Below are 24987 nucleotides of genomic sequence, written 5' to 3'. Positions count from 1 at the left end.
CATGCTGGGAGTTGTAGTTATGCAACCACCAGATGCACCACTACAACACCCAGCATGCACTTTAGCTGATTGTGCAAGCTGGGAGTTGTAGTTATACAACAGCTGAAGGTACACTTTTCCATAGAAAAATGTGCCTCCAGCTGTTGCAATACTACAAGTCCCAGCATGCCCATAAGGGCATCCTGGGAGTTGTGGTGGTCTGCCTCCTGCTGTTGCATAACTACAGCTTCCAGCATGCCCTTTTTGCATGCTGGGAGCTGTTGCTAAGCAACAGCAGGAGGCTTTCACTTACCTCCTGCTGCTGCTCTACGATGCCGCCGCACAGGTCAGTCCCTCGCCGCCGTCGCTCCTGGGGCCCCGATCCCAACAGGGACGCCGGGGATCGGGGTCCCCAGCTCCCGGGGTGCACGTCCCGCACCCGCTCACGTCCTCTGGAAGATGGGCGGAGCGGGTTGCGAGAGTGACACCCGCAGCAGGCGCCCTGATTGGTCGGCCGACAAATCAGGGCGATCGTGAGGTGGCACCAGTGCCACCTCACCCCTGCTGGCTCTGGCTGTTCGGGGCCGTCAGAGACGGCCCCGATCAGCCAGTAATTCCGGGTCATCGGCTCACTGGAGACCCGATTGACCCGGAATCCGCCGCAGATCGCTGGACTGAATTGTCCAGCGATCTGCAGCAATCGCCGATATGGGGGGACATAATGACCCCCCTGGGCGATATGCCGGAATGCCTGCTGAACTATTTCAGTAGGCATCCGGCACCGGCTCCGCTCCAGCTAGCGGCGGGGGCCGGAAATGCTCAGGGCGTATCCATACACCCTCGGTCCTCAAGGACTTGGAAACGGGGGCGTATGGATACGCCCTATGTCCTTAAGGGGTTAAGGGGTTAAATAAATGACCAACTCTCTATTTTACTTAGGAAACCCGAAAAAGTGGCATGGCCTCTGGGAAAATGGGAGGTGGCCGTGAAAAGGGAGCTTGTGTCTCTGACATTTTTGAAAAATCACAACATATTTACAAATGTTTCCACAAAAAATGTGTTCGATTTGAGCTCTGGAAAACCCCACAGCTGAGAGCCGGTGTAAAAAAAAAAAAGCAAAACCTAGGGAATTAAACATTAGTAAATAATGTGGAAAAATACTTGTAGGGCAATAAGACCCACAAAGAAAACAACCCTCCACTCTAAGTAAATCAGGGCCACTGTCTCTAGAATTCATTGTAAATTTATGTTAGAAGTACTGTAGATGTTAGCAGAGAATCTGAAAAAAAAGTCTTCACCTACCACTTATGATTAAAGCGAAGTCCCCAATTGGTCTGCAAAGTCCTCTAGAGTGGAAAGTTCAAACCTTTGTTTAGCTAAGCTGCCTGAAGCCAGTTGAGATGGTGCGGAGGCAGTGGGGCCCTCCATGGTCTTCCATGGATACTGTATCCAGTGATTACTAAGTTGTTTCTTGTACCTGTCAGTTCTTCCCGGCAATGAGTCAGAGAAGATCTTAGGCATCCAGGTGTAGATGAGGCCAGAGAGGAGGACGCAATGCCATCTTTAGTGTAACACTGCTTGCTTTATGGTAGAAATCTGTGAACTTTCTGGACAAGTTGCTAGGGAAAATGCAAATCAGTAATTAGTAACAGGAGTTACGATCTGATACTGCTATCCCGCTCGGTTGTTACGCCACACCACCAACCCTGTCTGTATTTGACGTGAGAGAGTATGAAATGTAGCCTACATAGCAATGGAAATCTTTTCTTAAAATTAAGTATTACAAGTACTGTATATCTAATACATTTAAGTATTGGGGAATCTCTTATGACACATATTAGTGCACATATTCTGGAAAACTAGCATAGTTTTGTTAAGAATGGGTTAATGTGCGGCCTTAATCTGTGAGTGACTACCGCTGTACTATTTTTGCTGAGTGTCGACGTAAGAAAACTCACACCAGGCCAGGTTGGTATGAGTTCCCTCCTCGGTATGGACTCCAGGGAGTTCTGTTATCCGGAAATCACATTCGTTTTTTACAAACTGACAAAAAGGGGAAGGGTAAAACTATGCATCGTTCTATATGCTGATTGGTCATTTGTGCGTGACGTAGCATAGGTCATTTATGTTGCAACGTCTCTAGCTTGAGATTTCTCCATCTTTCCACAAAGCCCAATGTTTAGACTTCTTGTATCCATAGTCTCCATCTCAAGGTTCTAGTTATGGGCAAAGAGCAAGCTGAAATGTTTTGAAATAAGGAAAGCAAAGTTCTTCTGCAATATTTAGCAATGGCATATAGCATTTTAGCAAAGGCATATGAGTATAGATATAGCGATCAATATATCAGAATATTATAGACCCAACAGTTTCATGACCTCTGAGGAAAGAGTCTGTTGAAATCCTGTTATTTTACATCATATATTTTAAGAATGTTCTCATTTTAAGAGGGTTTTTTTTTCTTCTATTTTTTCTGTTTTAGAGAGTTAGAATGTTTACAGAGTTTAACCCCTTCCCGCAAATGGACGAGTATACACGTCCATTTTTTCTGTGACTTAATGCAAATGGACGTGTATACACTTCCAATACATTTTCTATCACCATGTCCGTTGGCATGATGATAGAAACGTCATCTCAGCTGTCCTAGACAGCTGACCGATGACACTATGCTGCAGGGGACCAATCAGACTGGTCCCCTGCTGCAGATCATTGTCATTAGTCAGTCATTTAGTGACTGACTAATGACAAGAACTTGCGGGTTCCGGGCTGATCGGGTCTCTGGTGACCCGATCGCCCGGAAAATAACGATGATCGGAGCAGTCAGAGACCGCTCTGATCATCCTGAAGGTATAGGACCGAGGTGGCAGCTACCACCTCGCTCCTAAACCCCTGCCATTGGTCGTTAGGACTAGCGACCAATGGCAGGAGGGGGGCGGGAGGTTAAAGGTGAAATCCCCGCTCTGTCCCGCCCCTGGATGTCGGAGCAGAGTGGGGGGAAGATGGCGGAGGGTCCCGCGACCAGCGATCATGTCCCGGGGCCATCGATGACAGCGGCGGCGGGTGACCCGCGGCGGTACCGGACAGACAGCGCAGGACCAGCGGAGGCAGCGGCGGACGGGGCTGTGAAGATCAGCGGTAAGTGATCTTCACAGCTGCGTTCCAGGAGTTGCCAAACTACAACTCCCAGCAAGCCCAGACAGCCAAAGGCTGTCTGGGCATGCTGGGAGTTGTAGTTTTGCAACATCTGGAGGCCCACAGTTTGGAGACCACTGTGTAGTGGTGTCCAAACTGTGCTCTTACAGATGTTGCAAAACTACAACTCCCAGCATGCCCAGACAGTCCAGGCATGCTGGGAGTTGTAGTTCTGTAACATGTGGCCCTTCAGATTTTGCAACACTACAACTCCAAGCATGCCTGGACAGTCTGGGCATGCTTGGAGTTGAAGTTTTGCAACATTTGGAGGGCTACAGCTTGGACACCACTGCACAGTGGTCACCAAACTGTGACCCTCCAGATGTCGCAAAACTAACTCCCAACATGTCTTTCGGCGGTCTGGGCATGCTGGGAGTTGTAGTTTTGCAACAGCTGGAGGCATCCTTTTTGGGAAACACTAAGTTAAGTAACAAACTCAGTGTTTGGCAACCAGTGTGCCGCCAGCTGTTGCATAACTACAACCCCCAGCATGCACGGACAGCCAGAGGGCATGCTGGGAGTGTTAGAAGTATGCCTCCAGCTGTTGCATAACTACAAGTCCCAGCATGCCCTCAGTTGTCACTGCATGCTGAGAGTTGTAGTTTTTGCAACGGCTGAAGGATCACTGGTTGTGAAGTTTGTTACCTAACTCAGTGTTTCGCAACCAGTGTGTCTCCAGCTGTTTCAAACTACAACTCCCAGCATGCACTAATAGACTGTACATGCAGGGAGTTGTAGTTCTGCAACAGCTGGAGGCACACTGGTTGCAAAACACTGAGTTAAGTAACAAACTGTGTTTTGCAACCAGTGTGCCTTCAGCTGTTGCATAACTTTAACCCCAGCATGCACGGACAGCCAAAGGGCATGCTGGTTGTGGTAGTTTTGCAACAGCTGAAGGTTTGACACCCCCCCAATGTGAAGGTACAGGGTACATTCACACGGGCGGGGGTCTACAGCAAACTTCATGATACAAGTTTGAGATGCAGCAAGTTTTCCACCGCAGCTCAAACTCTCAGCGGAAAGCTCACTGTAGACCCCGGCCGTGTGAGCGTTCCCTAAAAACACTACACTATACTACATTACACAAAATAAAAAGTAAAACACTACATATACACATACCCCTACACAGCCCCCCTTCACCCCCCCCCCCCCCCCCCCAAATAAGAACAAAAAATTTCTCGCATGACACTGTTTCCAAAACGGAGAATCCAGCTGTTGCAAGACAACTCGAAGTATTGCCGGACAGTGATTGACTTTCCAGGCATGCTGGAAGTTTTGCAACAGCTGGAGGCACCCTGTTTGGGAAACCCTGCCATAGGGTATTTTTGGTATCGGAGGCAAGTGTAATTCTTGCATCCGGTTCCGTCCTTATGCAAATCCCTTATTTAGTCCTCAAATGTGCATGGCGCTCTCTCACTTCGGAGCCCTGTCGAATTTCAAGGCAACAGTTTAGGGCCACATATGGGGTATTTTCGTACTCAGGAGAAATTGCCTAACAAATTTTGGGGGGCTTTTTCTACTTTTACCCCTTATGAAAAGGTGAAGTTGGGGTCTATACCAGCTGTCATTGTAAAAATGTTTTTACATTTTTTACACTAACATGCAGGGGTTGCCCCATACTTTTCATTTGCACAAGAGGTAAAAGGAAAAAAAGACCCCCAAAATTTGTAACGCAATTTCTCCTGAGTACGGAAATACCCCATATGTGGACATAAAATGCACTGCGGGCACACAACAAGGCTCAGGAGTGAGAGTGCCATGTACATTTGAGGTGATTTGCACAGGGGTAGCCAATCGTTACAGCGGTTCTGACATAAACACAAAAAAAAAAACACCCACATGTGACCCCATTTTGAAAACTACACCCCTCATGTAATATAATAAGGGGTACAGTGAGCATTTACGCCCCACAGGTGTCTAACAGATTTTTTGAACAGTTGTCCGCAAAAATGAAAAATCTAATTTTTCATTTGCACAGCCCACTGTTCCAAAGATATGTCAAAGGCAAGTGGGGTGTAAATGCTCACTGCACCCCTTATTACATTCCTTGAAGGGTGTAGTTTCCGAAATAGGGTCACATGTGGGGTGGGTCAACTGTTCTGGCACCACGGGGGGCTTTGTAAAGCACATGATCCCCGACCTTCATTCCAAACAAATTTTCTCTCCAAAATCCCAATGGCGCTCCTTCTCTTCTGAGCATTGTAGTTCGCCCACAGAGCACTTTACATCCACATATGGAGTATTTCCATACACAGAAGAAATGGGGTTACAAATTTTGGGGGGCATCATCTCCTATTTCCTCTTGTAAATATGGTAAGTTTGGGGGAAAAAAACTGCATTTCAGTGAAAAATATTTTTTTTCATTTACACATCCGACTTTAACGAAAAGTATTCAAACACCTGTGGGGTGTTAAAGCTCACTGGACCCCTTGTTACGTACCTTGAGGGGTGTAGTTTCCAAAATAGTATGCCATAGTCGCTCCTTCCCTTCTGAGCCCTCTACTGCGCCCGCCGAACACTTGACATACACATTTGAGGTATTTCCTTACTCAAGAGAAATTAGGTTACAAATTTTGGGGGGGATTTCTCTACTTTTACCGCTTATAAAGATTCAAAAACTGGGTCTACAAGAACATACGAGTGTAAAAAATGCAGATTTTGAATTTTCTCCTTCACTTTGCTGCTATTCCTGTGAAATACCTAAACGGTTAACACACTTACTGATTGTCATTTTGAATACGTTGAGGGGTGCAGTTTTTATAATGGGGTCCTTTATGGGGAATTTCTAATATGAAGGCCCTTCAAATCCATGTCAAAACTGAACTGGTCCCTGAAAAATTCAGATTTAGAAAATTTTGTGAAAAATTTGAAAATTGCTGCAGAAATTTGAAGCCCTCTGATGTCTTCCAAAAGTAAAAACATGTCAACTTTATGATGCAAGCTTAAAGTAGACATATTGTATATGTGAATCAAAATATCATTTATTTGGAATGCCTATTTACCTTACAAGCAGAGAGCTTCAAAGTTCGAAAATTGCTAAATTTTCAATTTTTTCATGAAATATTGGAATTTTTCACCAAGAAAGGATGCAAGTATCGACGAAATTTTACCGCTATGTTAAAGTAGAATATGTCAAGAAAAAACAATCTTGGAATCAAATTCATGAGTAAAAGCATCCCAGAGTTATTAATGCTTAAAGTGACAGTGGTCAGATGTGCAAAAAACGTTCTGGTCCTTAAGGTGAAAATGGACTTGGTCCTTAAGGGGTTAAGGAAAATATATGTAGACAGTCACCTAAATGCAATAAAAAATCTTCAGAAATTAATCTTACCTCTTACAAATATATTATTTGTTTTTTCTCTTTGTAAACCCTTGGAATAATGTGTTATTCAGTTCTATTACATTACAGTTCTGCAAATTTCATAGCAACATAACACTTTAAATTGTGTTAAATGTACTTGTCAGAGTCTCCTAAGGCTCTAATTAAAAATTATTTCTTTAAATAAACGTTTATCTACAAAGCGTTTACAGATGTATGTGTAGATTCAGCAGATTGATGGGGCATTCTTTAACATTTGAAGACGCTAGTTAGCTTTTCAATCAATTTGGAGATTTTTGTTTATTTATTTTTTGTTTTGTTTCCTAAGCTCCTACTCGGCACCCCCACATTCAAGATAAGCAAACTGATAATAAAGGGCGCTGTGGTTCTACAATATTTCTTCTGTTCTGGTTAATGGCAGTTACACTGTAACAACTTATTTCTTTAGGAACAATGGGGAAGATTTATCAAAACCTGTATAGAGGAGGAATGGTGCAGATTGGCAGTTTTTGTAGGTGGAAATAGGAAGGGTGAGTAACACTTGCTAAGAAGGGAATTAATAATGCGAGAGTAGGGCGTTACAGGGCAAGTTTTTACCCCCACCAGATACAATGGACCATACATTTTTCCCTTCCACCTTTTAGAGGTCTTTGCATCACGTCAATGGTGGTGTAGGTGGCACATTGTGTTTTATGCACACCTTTCCTTTTGCTTGATTAAAAAAAAATTTGGGATACATATATTTTATCCTAAGAAAAGTTGAGTTTTAGCTAATGCATATCCTCAATACTTACTTGTGGTCTGATGCGGAGGAATTTCTGTAACTGGGGAGCAGCACCTTAATTATGTTTTTGCACTATCCATATTTGTGCACCATGAAAATCAACAAAAGAAAAAAGCTAGCAACCATGTAAGTATGCACACCAAGAAATGTATATGTACAAAACCATCTGTATGTATGAAGTAACTTTATTCACAATTTGAATACAGAGCAATAACATTGCACAGACCATATACTGCTCTCCCACAAAAAAAAATATATACCGTATTTATCGGGGTATACCACGCACCGGCCTACAACACGCACCCTCATTTTACCAAGGATATTTGGGTAAAAAAAGTTTTTTACCCAAATATCCATGATAAAATGAGGGTGCGTGTGTGCGCGTGTATACCCCGATACATCCCCAGGAAAGGCAGGGGGAGAGAGCCCGTCGCTGCCCGCTTCTCTCCCCCTGCCTTTCCTGGGGTCTAGAGCGCTGCTGTCGGCCCTTCTCACCCCCTGGTTATCGGCGCCACTGCCCGTTCTGTCCCCCTGACTATCGGTGCCGGCGCCGATAGCCAGGGAGAGAGAAGCGGCGCCGACAGCCAGGGGGAGAGAAGGGGCAGCGGCACCCATTGTCGGCGCCGCTGCCCCGTTGCCTCCCCCCATCCCCGGTGGTATAATTACCTGAGTCCGGTCCGCGCTGCTCCAGGCCTCCGTCGTGCGTCCCCAGCGTCGTTGCTATGCACGGCGCGGCGCTCTGATGTCATGCGCCGCGCCGTTCAGCGCATAGCAAGGATGCCGGGGACGCACGACGGAGGCCTGGAGCAGCGCGGACCGGACTCAGGTAATTATGCCACCGGGGATGGGGGGAGGCAACGGGGCAGCGGCGCCGGCAATGGGTGCCGCTGCCCCTTCTCTCCCCCTGGCTATCGGCGCCGGCACCGATAGTCAGGGGGACAGAACGGGCAGCGGCGCCGATAACCAGGGGGTGAAAAGGGCCGACAGCAGCGCTCTAGACCCCAGGAAAGGCAGGGGGAGAGAAGCGGGCAGCGACGGCCTCTCTCCCCCTGCCTTTCCTGGGGGTGTATCGGCGTATAACACGCACACAGACTTTAGGCTAAAAATTTTAGCCTAAAAAGTGCGTGTTATACGCCGATAAATACGGTATATGAAAAATACCACTAGCTGCTATGTTCCAAATCCTGTATAACAAGTTATATAAATATAAAAATGGCAAACAAATATACCAAAAAAAGAATTATATATATATATATATATATATATATAGATATATATATACACTCTTCAATAAATACCAATACAGGTTGTCACACAAAGTGCTAGTGCTGCAGCCATAAAAAAATGTAGGTGTGGAAGGTGCCTCTGTCTCTCGAGCTAGTTACTAAGTAGTTGCCAGGATCTCCTCATCCAAACATGGGGATGGCAGAACCCACGCGTTTCACCTCAAGCACGGAGGATTCCTCAGGAGTGATCTGTTACTCTCCGTGTCCTTATTTTATTTCCAAATAATAAGAAAAGAACATCTATAAGATTACCTGTGTCTAATCATCATTTCATGTAGCGTGGTACTGCCCGCTCAGCCGGAAGTAGGCAGCCGGAAGTTGCCCTATCATGTGATAAGCGCATTATGCACATATTATATTGCTAAAGGCAAAGTTCAAAGCAATTTATTAAATACAGGGATAAGGACGCACTATTAAGTAAGCGCCTACTGCGCACTATGAATTGGAATTTGAGTAAAAACAACTTACTCAGTTAGAAATGATAACGAGGCTCCGTGCAAGTGGAGGTCAAAGCGAGGCTCCGACATCTATGCGGGGATGAAAGCGAGGCTCCATTCATAAACGGGGCTCACTATGCAGGGGACGGGCTCTATGTATATGTCACTGGCTGGAAGTGAGGCTTGGTACGCTCACATCTTTTATAGGAGCGAGGTTTAACACACTCCTATATTATCAATGGATCTTGGAATTAGTGAACAGGGCCATAGATGAATCTGAGCTGTTGGTATTCACTATCCGGGCATAAGAGCGGGCAATACATAATAATATACATGTGAAAACACATTGCATCTACTCAACCATTGCCTGATTTCTTATCTATGAGATTAATTATTATCCCCATATAGTAGTGCTAAGATAAACAAAAAAATATAATAATAATAAAGAATAATAACAAATAAAAATAAAAAAATGTAAAAATAATAAAATATAATACTAAAGATAATAAATGTAAATAAAAATAAATACAAAAAATACAAATATTAATGATAATGACAAAAACATTAAAAAAAAAGGGGGGGAAAGGGGAAAGTGTTCATCTGTGTACATCAAATCATACAAACATGGCAAAAATATTATTAAATACATATGATATAAAATGAACCACTATAATATATCTTCACATTGCGACTATCTAAATTGAAGATGCATCTCCAGAAAATTTCATTTAGACATAATCAACCCTAAATCTAAGACCCTCAAGTGAAACTATTAAGCCAACCATAATATATAAAGCATAGATCTGTAATCACAATGTCCTAATATCCAATCTGTATATTCTTGTCCAAATGTGTCTATATTGTGATGTCCAGTCTGTGTGTGCTCGCCATCGTAGAAGTATATATCCAAGACTAGAGAAGTAAAAATTCTAATGCGGGATATAAAACAGCATCCCCCTTCTTTGATATAACGTTTCATAACAGGGATGTGGGGATTGGGGGGGGGGGATGTAAATCAACCTGAAAGTGTGCGTCCCTGCCCATCACCATAGGTATTTAACAACCCTGGCACCATGGTCAATCTACTCTGATTCATTAGGCATTGGTAGGTGGAAATCCTGGCTGATCCATGCCTGATTTATCTTCACAAAGGTCAGTCTCTCCACATTTTTTCGTGGACAGACGAGTTCTCCTTGGGGTTACTATGGCCCCTGCCGCACTAAACACCGCTCTGATGGCACCCTACTGTCCAGACAGGACAGCTTTTTCAGGGCAAACTCTGCTAGTTGCGGACAGAAATCAAGTTTGGCTGCCCAGAAATCCAGCGGATCTTCAAGGTGTGTTGGCATGGTCATGTCAAGTTATGCCACCACCTGCTGGCTCAGGTCCTGCTCCAGGTCTACCTGCTGCTTGCTTCACTATGTGGGTGAAGAAAGCTACTCATCAGCCATGGTAGACTCAGGTTGCTGCTGAGGGAGCTGGTACTGCTCCTGCCACCCAACCCCTCCCTAGCATCCATGGCAGTGGAAGGTGAACGCAGAGGGCCCCCCGAGTCAGACCTGCGAGAGGATGGACAATGGCGCAGATTTCTCTGTGGTAGGTCAGTTTGTCTTTTCTCTCAGTGGGTGTAAAAAAGGCCACCATTTTGTGCCGTAGCAAGGGTCCAATAAGGTGGAGAGACAGAAGTCATCATGCTGCCAAATGATGGCAATTCAGCGGTCACTATGCAAGCAAGTGAGCGTGCACTGTGCCATTTGTGCAAGTGACTTGTAGGGACTGCCTGCCTCCATCTCCTCATAACCCTATAGCTCCTCTGGCTGCTCCTGCACCTCCTCTCCTGTCAGATGACTAGAAAAACTGCCCATCTCACAAAACCTAAACTGTGCTCATTTGTGCCCCATCCCTTCCTCCACCTCCAGTTCAGCCCCCACAGGGCTCATGTGATCATGAGATGTAGGCACCATGTCTCCAGTGCCCTGACCAGCCATCATTTCCAACACGTGTTGTAGGATATGAAGCAGTGGAATGATGTTGTTCATCCCGTAATCCTGGTGACTGAATAACAAGGTGGCTTCCTCAAAGGGCCTGAGCAAACGGCAGGTGTCACGTATAAGCTGCCACTGGTTGACATTGAAGTTACATAGGGGAGCCCCAATATCCGCTTGGATCATCAAGCCTTGGTTTTCTGAAACAGGGAGCGGCATGCCACTGTTTGATGCAGCAGGCTAGACCACCACATCGGAGCCACCAATCTCCCAGGCCGCTTTATGGTAACACAGGGCCATGGTGCCAACACTGGGACCCTGGCCACGCTTCACCTTCTGCCCTCACATCTTGCATGTGGCCAGGTTAACATCCTCTGGATGTTTGATGAAAAACTGCCACACCACCGAGTAGCTGATTTTCTCACCAACAGTCCTCACTGCTTGACTGCTACTGCCGCCGACTCCAGAAATGACTGTTCCACTGGCCCCGGGAAGGTAGGCTGCTGCAAAACCGGTGGTCTACCCAGGACAGGTTTGGCTCCAGACTTTCCACTTCTGCCACCATGCATACTGAGATGTACGTATGTGGTATGCACTTATGAGGTGAGGACAATGTGCTCCAGTAAGCTTAAAACAGTATTTGTCTACAACACCAGCAGGTGTGTACTTTTGGCTGGCCTTTCACAGTGTCTAGGCCCTTAAGACTTTAACAGGAACAAAATGGTACACCACTAAGATGTACGTATGTGGTATGCACTTATGAGGGCAGGACAATTCGCTCCAGTACGCTTAAAAATAGTATTTGTCTACAACACCAGCAGGTGTTTACTTTTGGCTGACTTTTCACAGTATCTAGGCCCTTAAGACTTTAACAGGAACATAATGGTGCACCACTTAGATGTACATATGTGGTATGCACTTATGAGGGGAGGACAATGCGCTCCAGTATGCTTAAAACAGTATTTGTCTACAACACCAGCAGGTGTGTACATTTGCATGGCCTTTCACAGTATCTAGGCCCTTAAGACTTTAACAGGAACAAAATTGTACACCACTTAGATGTACGCACATGTACACTTAATAAAGGACAATACGCTTTTAGTGCTCTGCTCACCATAACTGGCTGTCTGCTATTAGCTTTTCAATTGTTGTACACACCAGTGCTGCGGCACACAGTCGCTGTGTACTACACCCAAAATTGTACTTTCTCTCAACTTCACTCCCTTTCCTATCAGTGCTTCTAGGCTGGATTTGGGCTGAGGGGAATCGCTACTGTAAAAAAGCTTTTCTGTGCAACACACTGCTCTCTGTCCCATTCTCTCTGCAATAGAACACTGATGTAACTGGGAGGTGAATCTCTGCTGTAAAAATGCTTTTCTGTGCAACACACACTGCTTTCAGTCCCTCTCTCTCTCTGTAATAGAATGCTGATGTAACTGGCCGCAATATGGCTGCCGATTATATAGTGCTGTGACATCACAGGGGTGGCTGACTGCTGATATGCTGCATGCTGCATGTGATTCAGGGTCTTCCAGCCTTCCCGCCATGCCTTCCCAGGATTCCTTGCCCCATGTCCTGACATGTGGATTTGCCATTTTAGATGCTCAGCCCCTGGAGCCTTGACCGCACTAAATTGAGTTTAATGAAGCTTTTTGCACAATCGAATCGTGGCGATATTCGCATTCATTACAAATCAAATTTTTCCTGAAATTCATGACAAATTTGGTTTCGTCAGATTCGATTCGCTCATCCCTAATTACTTATAGCAACAAATATAGTAATATCACAAATTGTAAAGGCTTCTGCAAGTTTTTTCTTGATTTGCCCCTAACAATAAGTTCTGTAGACCTTTTATTGTTAGGGCTCGTTCACTTTGCAGTCAGAATCCATTAAATGAAGCTCCATCCGACGGAATGACTGGAGTTTAGTGGAGAAAAAATAGTGCATACACAATTTTTTTTCTCCACTACACTCTGGTAAATTCCCAATCTCTGATGGACCCCATTTAGGTCAATGGGTTTCGTTGTGACACGGACAAATTTGCTATGCTCTGTCCCGTTGTTGGGTCATTAGGTACAAAAAAAGAGTCAAATGGACCCTTAATGGGACAGAGCACAACCACAATGTGAAGGGCTGTGATGAAAAGTAGAGGAAGTGATCAGATCCATGAATGAAGTGATCATATCCATGGGAGATGAAAACTGTACATGGATTTAAAATACTTTATTTAAAAACAATGCATGTGTACTTCTTTACTTATACAGTATGTTTGCATATACACATCTGTTTTACCAATTTTGCCACATTAGAAAACCTTTGACCCTTTAATTTCTGCAAGCTGTATCAGAATAAATAATTTCATTATAGCATGCAAAGTGTACAAAATGCTAAGTATATGCTAGCCAACATACCAATTTTCCTTTCAATTTCAACAAAATTAAACATAGCAAGTAATGCAGCCTTTATAAATATGTTATCTGCATAATAATTTGCATACAAGTTTGCCTTGCAGCATTAATGTCCATACCAATGTGCTAGCCACATATGAATGCCTACTGAATGGTGCGAAGATGCAATTGCTAGACCTATAGTGCTCCTATAAATACACTAGCTATATATACAATACAGTAGTACCAGTCCTAGCTATGCTCATGTAAATGTTGCATGTTACTCAAAAACGGATGCATATAGAAATGTAAAATCTGCTCATACAGTCGGTTTATATTTCAATTTAGTTTTATAGTTGTTTTTGTCCCAACAGTTCTCATACAATTACACTAGGCAAAAATGTATGCCTATATCACTACTATTAGTTAGGTCAGAGCCCATAAAACTGAATCAGCTATATATTAGTGTCCATACATTAGTGCACATCACAGGAGTACCTATACAGTTGAGTCAGCCACATTTTACTGACCATACAGCAATGCCAATTACAGCAGCATCCATACAATTTTGCCAGCCATAGATATGTTAATCCTCATTGAAATCAGCATTTATGGTAAAACTTATGGTCATATTGAGGCATGTCTGAAAAAGTGGTGCAGAATGTATATGATTCAATCCAATACATCTTCCATTGTGAAAAACGCATATTAAATGGAATTAACATTATGAAGGTCAATTGTATGTTATTTATGCTTATAAATCTAGGTTTGTGTATATTAATAATAAAAGTTCGTACCACGCATTAAAACAAACAATTCATCAAAGAATAGACCTTTCCAATTCCCCTTAAAGCTGATGATAAATGATCGTAGAACTAGATCATGTACGTAAAACTCCTGTGTTGTTTTGAGATTCCACCCACATTGGCTAACATTTAAAGTGTTCAAAACATCTGACTCAGGTGTATTTAAATATACAGCTAGTACATGGTAAATACTAAGCAATGCCTCCTCAACTGCTGTAAATATCCCAAATATATTCTACAGCACAAAACATCTCAAGTTCTCATTAAAATATTTGCATAGGGATATGTAAAAAACAACCTCCCTCTCATCGTTGAACAAAACAAAAAAGTATTTTATATCAAACTAGGGCACTAACCTAATATTTTATCCATACTACCCTTCTTCAGGCTCCAGTCCCCATATTTCTACAAACACTTCTATCTTGCTTATTTTGGATCTCAAACATCAGGTATTTTGATAATAACCCTGGGCAAAATGAAGGCTTACATTTTTAACAAGAGTTATGTACATATCAGTATAACTTTTTGGCACCAGGTGACTTGATTTTATATTCCATACTCCTACTTTTGACTACACTTCTGGCCTTGGTCAGTGTTAAGTGGTTCAATTATTAATTAACAAAACATGGGAACAATTAAACTCCTCCCTTTCTTAAAAATTTGGTACATCTTGCTGTAACTGTACATTATGCTTTTGCATTGCACTTGGCTTCCTAACATATATATCCCATACACATACCTTACCAAGTCTACTGGAAAATCTCCACTAATCTATCACTAATTTCACATAATATGTTAACAGCAGCTGATCTGAGTGTACATATTGACCAAGACACAGAGAAAGCCATTTTGATGGTTAATACAGTTTCAGATACTAATACTTCTACAATGGAGTGTCTGTGTTTTCCTGGCAGTAATAGCCTGAGCAAGATAACATTTGGAACAGACTGTACTGTCTGTGGACACAATTTTACTGAAGAGAGCCAAGCTGCTGCATCTGTTTTGTGCTGTGTAGCACTTTTGTTAGCTATGTTCATAGAAAAATACATGTTATCTTTTTTCTAACACTATTTAACAACTATGAAAAAAATTATAGCTATAATCTGAAAGTGCAGTATATAAATGACTGGGAACACTTTTAAATGCATGTTTTTTTTTATTATTGCTTTGTATATATTATATAACTAAACACTTTCTCCATAGGTCTTTATTTAAATCATATTTAGTTTCTGTTCTACGGCCTCTTGCAGTTTCCTTTCATCAGGCAATTCCTTTAGAAGAGCTTTGATGGGTTTGTTATTAGCTCTTCTCTTTACTCTCCTTGGGGGACATTTATCAATATTTGCTTATGTATTCCTTTTTTTCGTTATCTTTTTTCCTTACAATTTTTTTTGCTTATGTGCAATTTATTGATCAACTGGTTGCAGCCTGTTGATACATTTGTTGCATGTAAGCAATTTTATTTTTTATTTTTTTTACTTTGGTAGTGGCTTTTTCTGCTCCATGTTTGAGCTAAAGTAAATTTAGCAGTTTTTTCCTTGCGATGTGACTACTTTGTGATTTTCGCACTTGAGAAATCTCTGACCACTGCATGTCAAAAATCACTTTTTGCTTTGGTAAGCAAGTTTCTTATTTTTTTGCTTAGGGCACTGCACAATCAAAAAGTCGCACAAAAAAATAGTACTCACACATGCGACTTTTTTGTGGCAGTTTTAAGCTAAAGAAAATTTACTAAATGCTTTCATAAATGTTCCCCCCCCCCTATGACCAAATCAAATTGGAACTTAGATCTGGTCAGGAATCAGCTAAAAAGTTGGCTCAGGAGAGAAGAGAAATAATGGCTAAACCTTTTTTTAAATTAGCTTCTCTGATGGACACTGATAACAGGCACTGAAATGGTTGTAGAACAGAACACAAACAAACTTTTTTTTTTTTTTTTTGCCCTATGGAGAAAAGTGTTTTTTTTTTTCTCCAGAAGTACTAACTGAGGATTAAAAAATACAGTCAAAGATGTCACTAGCCTTTGTGTAACTGCACAGATAGCACACCCATAAAGCCGACCCTGGAGCAGTCAAATTTGTATTACATGATGCCTAATTAAATTAATGGGTGAGAATAGTGGCACAAGGCCCTCCAGAGTAATACATGGTCTTTCCAGCCTTCACTGTACCCTCTAACCTACAGGACCTGAGTGGGATATTTAAGGCTACTTTGATCACATGACACATAATTTGCAGTGTCAAATTATGACATTGTACATCATGTTAATGAATGGTGTTGTGCTGCAACATAGTGCACCATAGTGCGACGGGACTTGAAGAAAATGCCACTTTGATGGATTTTTTTGTTGCATTCAAGTTTCCTATCATTGACCTCAGTGCAAGTTACATGTGAACGTGACTTGCTTGGCAACTGTAATAAAGTCAAGCAACAGCAAGTCGCCAAGTCACACAAATATTTTGGTTTTGCGACTTAGTTGCAAATTCCTGTCATGTAACACATGCCATCCTGTAGCCTTAGTCTAATTGTATAATATCCATATACCATACTGGTACAATCCCTATAATAAATAAAAATGTATAGACACATGTTACCATTAAGAAAAATAAAATTAAGCGTATAGTGTCCCAGCAGTTTTAAATGAGGTTATTTAATTTGTCATTGTTACTACTAAAAAGAATTTTATTATTTAAGCTGCAGAATCTTATGAAACAATAAAGTAGTGGCTTACCCGCCTGCTGTTATATTGGTGTTTTGCCTAAACAAACCACTGTGCAGAGCATAACTGATATACATTTATAAATTAAAAGCTTAATCCAGCAGAACATAAACCCCACTTAGTGTTCATTCTTGCCTGCTAGCTGGAAGTTCCTAAATTTACATGCATAGACATTCATTTTAACAGATTGTTCCTGAATATGTATAGCTATAGCATGCAATAGCCTAGCATTGTACAGGGAATGCAATAATTGCATATAATAGCCTCCTATGGGGACAAATATCGGAAATTCCTTCTTTTAACAGCTTAAAGGACATCTATAGTGCAAAATGACTTATCCCCTATCCAAAGGATAGGGGATAAGTTATAGATGGCAGGGGGTCCGAGCGCTGGGGCCCCCCGCAATCTTCGGTACGGGGCCGCGGCAATAGACAGGAAAGGGGGCTTTCCATCCCCGCATTAAGCGCAGACACGCCCCCTCCATGAATCCCATAGAGATACATGGAGGGGGAGTGTCTGCCACGGCTTTCTGCTGGGGACGAAACTTCACTTCCGACAGACTGCCGCGGCCCCGTCCAGGAGATGCCGGGGGGCCCCAGCGCTCGGACCCCCACAATCTATAACTTATCCCCTGTCCTTTGGATAGGGGATAAGTTATTTTGTGCTGGAGTACTCCTTTAAGAACTGAGCCCTTTTTTGCAATTCTGACCACTGTCACTTTATGCATTAATAACTCTGGAATGCTTTTACTGATTATTCTGATTCAGAGATAGTTTTTTCGTGACATGTTCTACTTTAACATAGTGGTAAATTTTTGTCGTTACTTGCATCCTTTCTTGATGAAAAATCCCCAAATTTCATGAAAATTTAGCATTTTTCTAACTTTGAAATTCTCTGCTTGTAAGAAAAATGGATATTCCAAACAAATTATAAATTGATTTACATATACAATATGTCTACTTTACGTTGGCATCATAAAGTTGACATGTTTTTACTTTTGGAAGACATAAGAGGGCTTCTAAATTCAGCAACAATTTTCCAATTTTTCCTGAAAATTTCAAAATCAGAATTTTTCATGTTAGAAATACCCCATAAATTACCCCATTATAAAAACTGCACCCCTAAAAGTATTCAAAATGATATTCAGAAAGTTTGTTAACCCTATAGGTCTTAGCAGCAAAGTGACGGAGAAAATTCAAAATCTTCATTCTTTACACTTGCATGTTCTTGCAGAGCCATTCCCCCAAAATTTGTAACCCCATTTATCTTGAGTAAGGAAATACCTCATACATGGATGTGAAGTGCTCTGTGGGTTCTCTAGAGGGCTCAGAAGGGAAGGAGCGACATTGGGGTTTTGGAGAGTGAATTTTGCTGAAATGTTTTTTGGGGGGTATGTCACATTTAGGAACCCCCTATGGTGCCAGAACAGCAAAAATATTAAAAAAAAAAAACAAAAAAAACACATGGCATACTATTTTGGAAACTACACCCCTCAAGGAATGTAACAAGGGGTACAGTGAGCCTTAAGACCCCACAGGTGTTTGACGACTTTTCATTAAAGTCGGATGCGTAAATTACATTTTTTTCACTAAAATGCAGTTTTTTCCCCAAATTTCTCATTTTTACAAGGGGTAATAGGAGATAATGCCCCCCAAAATTTGTAACTCCATTTCTTCTGAGTATGTAAATACCTCATGTGTGGACATCAAGTGCTCTGCTGGCGCACTACAATGCTCAGAAGAGAAGGAGTTACATTTGGCTTTTGGAAAGCAAATTTAGCTGAAATGGTTTTTGGGGGGCATGTCGTATTTAGGAAGCCTCCATGGTGCCAGAACAGAAAAAAAACACATGGCATATTAGTTTGGAAACTACACCCCTAGAGGAATGTAAAAAGGAGTACAGAGAGCATTAACACCCCACAGGTGTTTGACGACTTTTTGTTAAAATTAAATTTACATTTTTTTCACTAAAAATGCAGTTTTTTCCCCAAATTTTACATTTTTGTAAAATATGGGAAAATACCCCATGTGTGGACGTCAAGTGCTCTGCTGCCGCACTACAATGCTCAGAGAAGGAGTGCCCTTGGGCTTTTGAAGAGAGAATTTGTTTGGAATGGAAGTCGGGGGGCCATGAGCATTTACAAAGTCCCCCGTCGTGCCAGAACAGTGACCCCCCCACATGTGACCCCATTTTAGAAACAACACCCCTCACAGAATTTAATAAGGGGGTTGAAGTTTCCACAAGAGGGTAACATGTGGGGGGGTCCATTGTTCTGGCACCATGGAGGCTTTGTAAACACACATGGCCTTCAATTACGGACACATTTTCTCTCTAAAAGCCCAATGGCGCTCCTTCTCTTCTGAGCATTGTAGTTTGCCCGCAGAGCACTTTACATCCACATAAGGGGTATGTTCTACAAATTTTGGGGGGCTTTTTTTCCTATTTTCCCTTGTAAAAATAAAAAATTTAGGGTAACACCAGCATTTTAGTTAAACATTTTTTTTTTCCCATCCCAAACAAAAAAAAAAATCGTCAAACACCTGTGGGGTGTTAAGGCTCACTATACCCTTTGTTACGTTCAGTGAGGGGTGTAGTTTCCAAAATGGGGTCACACATGGATATTTTTTTTTTTGTATTCATGTAAAAACTGCTGTAAAATCAGCCACCCCTGTGCAAATCACAAATTTAGGCCTCAAATGTACATATTGCGCTCTCACTCCTGAGCCTTGTTGTGCATCCGCATAGCATTTTACGCCCACATATGGGGTATTTCCATACTGAGGAGAAATTGTGTTACACATTTTGGGGGTCTTTTTTTTCCTTTTACCACTTGTGAAAATAAAAAGTATGGGGCAACACCAGCATGTTAGTGTAAAAATTTTAATTTTTTTCCACTAACAGGCTGGTGTATACCCCAACTTTTCCTTTTTATAAGGGGTAAAAGGAGAAAAAGTCCTCCAAAATGTGTAACTCAATTGCTCCCGAGTACGGAAATACCCCATATGTGGCCCTAAACTGTTTCCTTGAAATACGACAGGGCTCCGAAGTGAGAGAGCGCCATGCACATTTGAGGACTAAATTAGGGATTGCATAGGGGTGGACATACGGGTATTCTACAGCAGTGATTCCCAAACAGGGTGGCTCCAGCTGTTGCTAAACTCCCAGCATGCCTGGACAGTCAGTGGCTTTCCGGAAATGCTGGGAGTTGTTGTTTTGCAACAGTTGGAGGCTCCGTTTTGGAAACACTGCTGTACTGCTATACGTTTTCATTTTTATTGGGGGGGGGGCAGTGTAAGGGGGTGTATATGTAGTGTTTTACCCTTTATTATGTGTTAGTGTAGTGTAGTGTTTTTAGGGTACATTCACACGGGCAGGGGGTTACAGTGATTTTCCCGCTAGGAGTTTGAGCTGCGGCGGAAAATTTGTTGCAGCTCAAACTCAAAGCAAGAAACTCACTGTACACCTGCCTATGTGAATGTACCCTGTACATTCACATGGGGGGGAGAACCTCCAGCTGTTGCAAGACTACAACTTCCAGCATACACTGACAGACATGCATGCTGAGAGTTGTAGTTTTGCAACAGCTGCAGGCACACTGGTTGGAAAACCTTCAGTTAGGTTCTGTTACCCAACATGGCGAGACAGCAGTTTGCTGTGTGGGCATGCTGGGAGTTGTAGTTTGGCAAGATCTGAAGGGCCACAATTTAGAGACCACTGCACAGTGATCTCCAAACTGTGGCCCTCCAGATGTTGCAAAAGTACAAATCCCAGCATGCCCAGACAGCAAACTGCTGTGTGGGCATGCTGGTAGTTATAGTTATGCAAGATCTGAAGGGCCCCAATTTAGAGACCACTGCACAGTGATCTCCAAACTGTGGCCCTCCGGATGTTGCAAAACTACAAATCCCAGCATACCCAAATAGCAAACCGCTGTCTGGGCATGCTGGGAGTTGTAGTTTTGCAACATCTGGTGGGCTAGTTTAGAGACCACTGTAAAGTTGTCTCCAAACTGTATCCCTCCAGATGTTGCTAGTCAACTCACCGACTTCCGTAGTCTGCAGCACGCTGCACCAGGAAGCCAGCCACATGTCATGGCCGTCCGCCTATCACCGCCGCCAATCGTCGTCTCCGCCGCTGTCGGATGCTAAGTGGACCTCCTGTGCCGGTCACCGTCGGTTTCCCCGTTCTGCCCCGACTACTGTGGGTGGGCAGAATGGGGGAACCGAACTTTAACCCCCCACCCCCACCCCAGATCTGCTATTGGTCGGTCGCTTTTGACTGACCAATAGCAGGGATAGGAGGGGTGGCACCTAACCCCTATCCTTTCAGGGGGAACGGGATGTCTTGGACACCCCCCGATCCCCTTATTTTCCTGGTGACCGGAGACCCGTATGAAATGCAGCAGATCACCGGTCTGAATTGACAGGAGATTTGCAGCAATCGCCGACATTGGGGGGTCTCAGGACCCCCCTGGGCGATGTGCCAGGATGCCTGCTGAATGATTTCAGCTGGCATCCCGGTCCGGTCCCCGACCGGCTAGCGGTGGGGACCAAAATTCCCACGGGTGTACCCATACGCCCTCAGTCATTAACGACTTTAAAACGGGGGCGTATGGATACGCCCAGCGTCCTTAAGGGGTTAATAATGCTATGGCGTTTTTTATCTCAGTTTATGGTTCTTCCTCCATAGATTGCCTTAGGCTTAAAATGTACTGATTAAAAGTATATACAAACACCAGTCCCCGGCATTATGCACACTAGTCACAATGTTCTATAAGAACATTGTGGCTGATGTGCACAAGTCTAGGGACACATCAGTAATCTTTAAGCCTATTTCGATCTATAAAACAATAAAACATAAACACTACAGCTACTACATGCTGAATTTTGAAAAATCTACTACTTACTCAGTACCTCAAGAGAGAAAAAAAATACAGTTGAAATTTTTTTTTTAATTACCCCGTATTTGCAGCATGTATTTGGCCAGGGGACCCTGTCAACTATTAATCTTGACTCTTTCACTGTATATGCTATGACAGCCAAGGAAGAGCCTGTGTTTGGCTTTAAAAAAGCGTTATAAATGATACCAATTACCAATTAAATAATAAATAAAAGAACGTACCGTATATACTCGAGTATAAGCTGAGTTTTTCAGCACGATTTTGCGTGCTGAAAACACCCCCCCTCGGCTTATACTCGAGTAAACTCTCCGCCCTCAGTTGTCTTCAACCTGTGGACCTCCAGATGTTTCAAAACTACAACTCCCAGCAAGCCCGGACAGCCATCGGCTGTCCGGGCATGCTGGGAGTTGTAGTTTTGAAACATCTGGAGGTCCGCAGGTTGAAGACCACTGTCATCACTGTCACCCTTCGTCATCATCCAGGCCCCCCTCCCCCCTTTAGTTTTGTACTCACCTCTGCTCGGCGGGACGTTCGGGTGAGCTGGTCCGGGCTATCTGTGCTGCAGGACCGTCCGGTGGGGAGGGATAGTCGTTCCGGGCTGTCCATCTTCACTGTGTGGGCCTCTTCTCCGCGCTTTGCGCCCGGCCCCGGAATAATGACGTTGCCTTGACGACAACGCACAGGGACGTTGCTCATTAACGTCCCTGTGCGTCGTCGTCAAGGCAACGTCATTAGTCCGGGGCCGGGCGCGAAGCGCGGAGAAGAGGCCCACCCGGTGAAGATGGACAGCCCGGAACGACTATCCCTCCCCACCGGATGGTCCTGCAGCACGGATGGCCCGGACCAGCTCATCCGAACGTCCCGCCGAGCAGAGGTGAGTACAAAACTAAAGAGGGGAGGGGGGGCTGGATGATGACGTAGGCCCGGGCAGTGGTCTTCAACCTGCGGACCTCCAGATGTTTCAAAACTACAACTCCCGGCATGCTGGGAGTTGTAGTTTTGGAACATCTGGAGGTCCACAGGTTGAAGACCACTGTTAAATCACATATTGACAAGCGGTGATGATGAAGGGGGTGATGATGAAGGGGGGATGATGACAGGGTAATGATGAAGGGGGTATGATGACAAGGTAATGATGAAGGGGAGGATGATGAAGGGGGGATGATGACAGGGCAATGATGAAGGGGGGATGATGAAGTGGGGGATGATGACAGGGTAATGATAAAGGGGGGATGATGACAGGGTAATGATGAAGGGGGACGATGACAGGGTAATGATGAAGGGGGGATGATGACAGGGTAATGATGAAGGGGGGATGATGAAGTGGGGGATGATGACAGGGTAATGATAAAGGGGGGATGATGACAGGGTAATGATGAAGGGGGACGATGACAGGGTAATGATGAAGGGGGGATGATGACAGGGTAATGATGAAGGGGGGGATGATGACAGGTGATGATGATGAGGGTGTTAATGACGGGGGTCTGGATGATGACAGGGGGGATGATGTATTTCCCACCTTAGGCTTATTTTTTTTTTCCTGGGTTTTTGGGTGAAATTAGGGGCCTCGACTTATATTCGGGTCGGCTTATATTCGAGTATATATTTGGTAAGTATGAAATATAATTTTGGGACTACAGTTGTTTACGCCACTGACCATAGTACATTATAAAGGAGCTAAACTTTACTGTCTGCCTGCACAGCGGTGCATGTTTGAGCCTTTGGTATATGTTGTGAAATATGTTCCTATGTTTACCTCTGCTAAAAGGATCTGAACAGAGCCAAAGATATATTTTAAAAAGTTTTGTGAATTTACATGTGCTGCTTTAACTCCTTTCTCTAACCTTAACAATAATGTACAAAGCAAAAATTGCACTTTAATTATTTATTTTAATCAAAAGAAAACATATGATGATGATAGCTAAAGTACTACTATGTACACCTTTGGTCACTGAAATAAGCCCGCGGACACAAAGTATGGAAGAAGAGGTATGTGACAGATATGGCTCTCATTACAATGAAGGGTGAGTTTCCAGCAGACTACAGTTCGCTACGCTCTCCTAGAGATAATTAAGTAATAACATCTATAGAGGTAGGTAATGTCATCTGAGTCCATGGGGAAAATTAACACCAAAGGCAAAGACAAGGGTGGTTAATGGACCCATTAGATTGACTATGATCTGTCTTGTAATGGCAGAAAAGTCATAGGATATGAACAATACAGCTCAGGTAGAGAACTAAATGTGACTTTTAAAATCCCTCAAATGTCCTATTCATGTAAAACTCTATGACATTGATGAGCCTCCTTAAGAAAGTAACACATGTGGACTGCCACAGATGGCATCAGATGTAACAGACATTTCCTACACATCCTTCGCACTTTCACAATCTGTAAACTATAACTATCAATGTGCTAATATGAAGGGTTTCATTTTGGATAGATTGTGAAGGCGTAGTCCAGCGAAAAAACTACTTATCCCCTCGCCACAGGTTAGAGGATGAGTGTCTTATTGCGGGGGGGTCTGACCACTGGGACCCCCGCTATCTCCTGCATGGCACTCTGGCTCTCTGAAAGGAGTGCTTGCTACAGACGGCACACACTCCATTCATTTCTACGGGAGCGCCAGAGATGCCAGAGTGCTTTACAATGGGATTAGCCAACAAATCCACAGACTTGTCACTAGCTAGATAGGGGTAAAAATAAGACTATTTTCCAGGTATACTTTTTTATTTTTTATTTTTTTATCTCCATAGTTCTTTCCAGCAGTGTTTCAGCAATAAATAAGCTTTATTGTTAAAGGGTACCTCTCATCAAATAAACTTTTGATATATTTTAGATTAATGAATGTTGAATAACTTTCCAATAGCATCTTAATGAAAAATATCTTCTTTCTATTGTATTTTTCCCGATCAGTCCTGTCAGCAAGCATTTCTGACTCATGCTGGAGTCCTAAACACTCAGAGCTGCCAGCCTGCTTTGTTCACAGCCAAACAGGCTGTGAACAAAGCAGGCTGGCAGCTCTGAGTGTTCTCCTTTGTGAACAAAGCAGACTGGCAGCTCATAGTGTTTAGGACTCCAGCATGAGTCTGAAATGCTTGCTGCCAGGACTGGTAGAGAAACCCCTAGTGGTAATTTCTTCAAAGGGGAAAATTAAATAGAAAGAAGCATATTTTTTAATAACATGCAATTGTAAAG

The sequence above is a fragment of the Hyla sarda genome, chromosome 7 (assembly GCF_029499605.1).
Source record: "Hyla sarda isolate aHylSar1 chromosome 7, aHylSar1.hap1, whole genome shotgun sequence".
Classification (NCBI taxonomy): Eukaryota; Metazoa; Chordata; class Amphibia; order Anura; family Hylidae; genus Hyla; species Hyla sarda.
The sequence above is the reverse complement of the archived record's forward strand: the minus strand, read 5'-3'. Positions refer to the sequence as shown.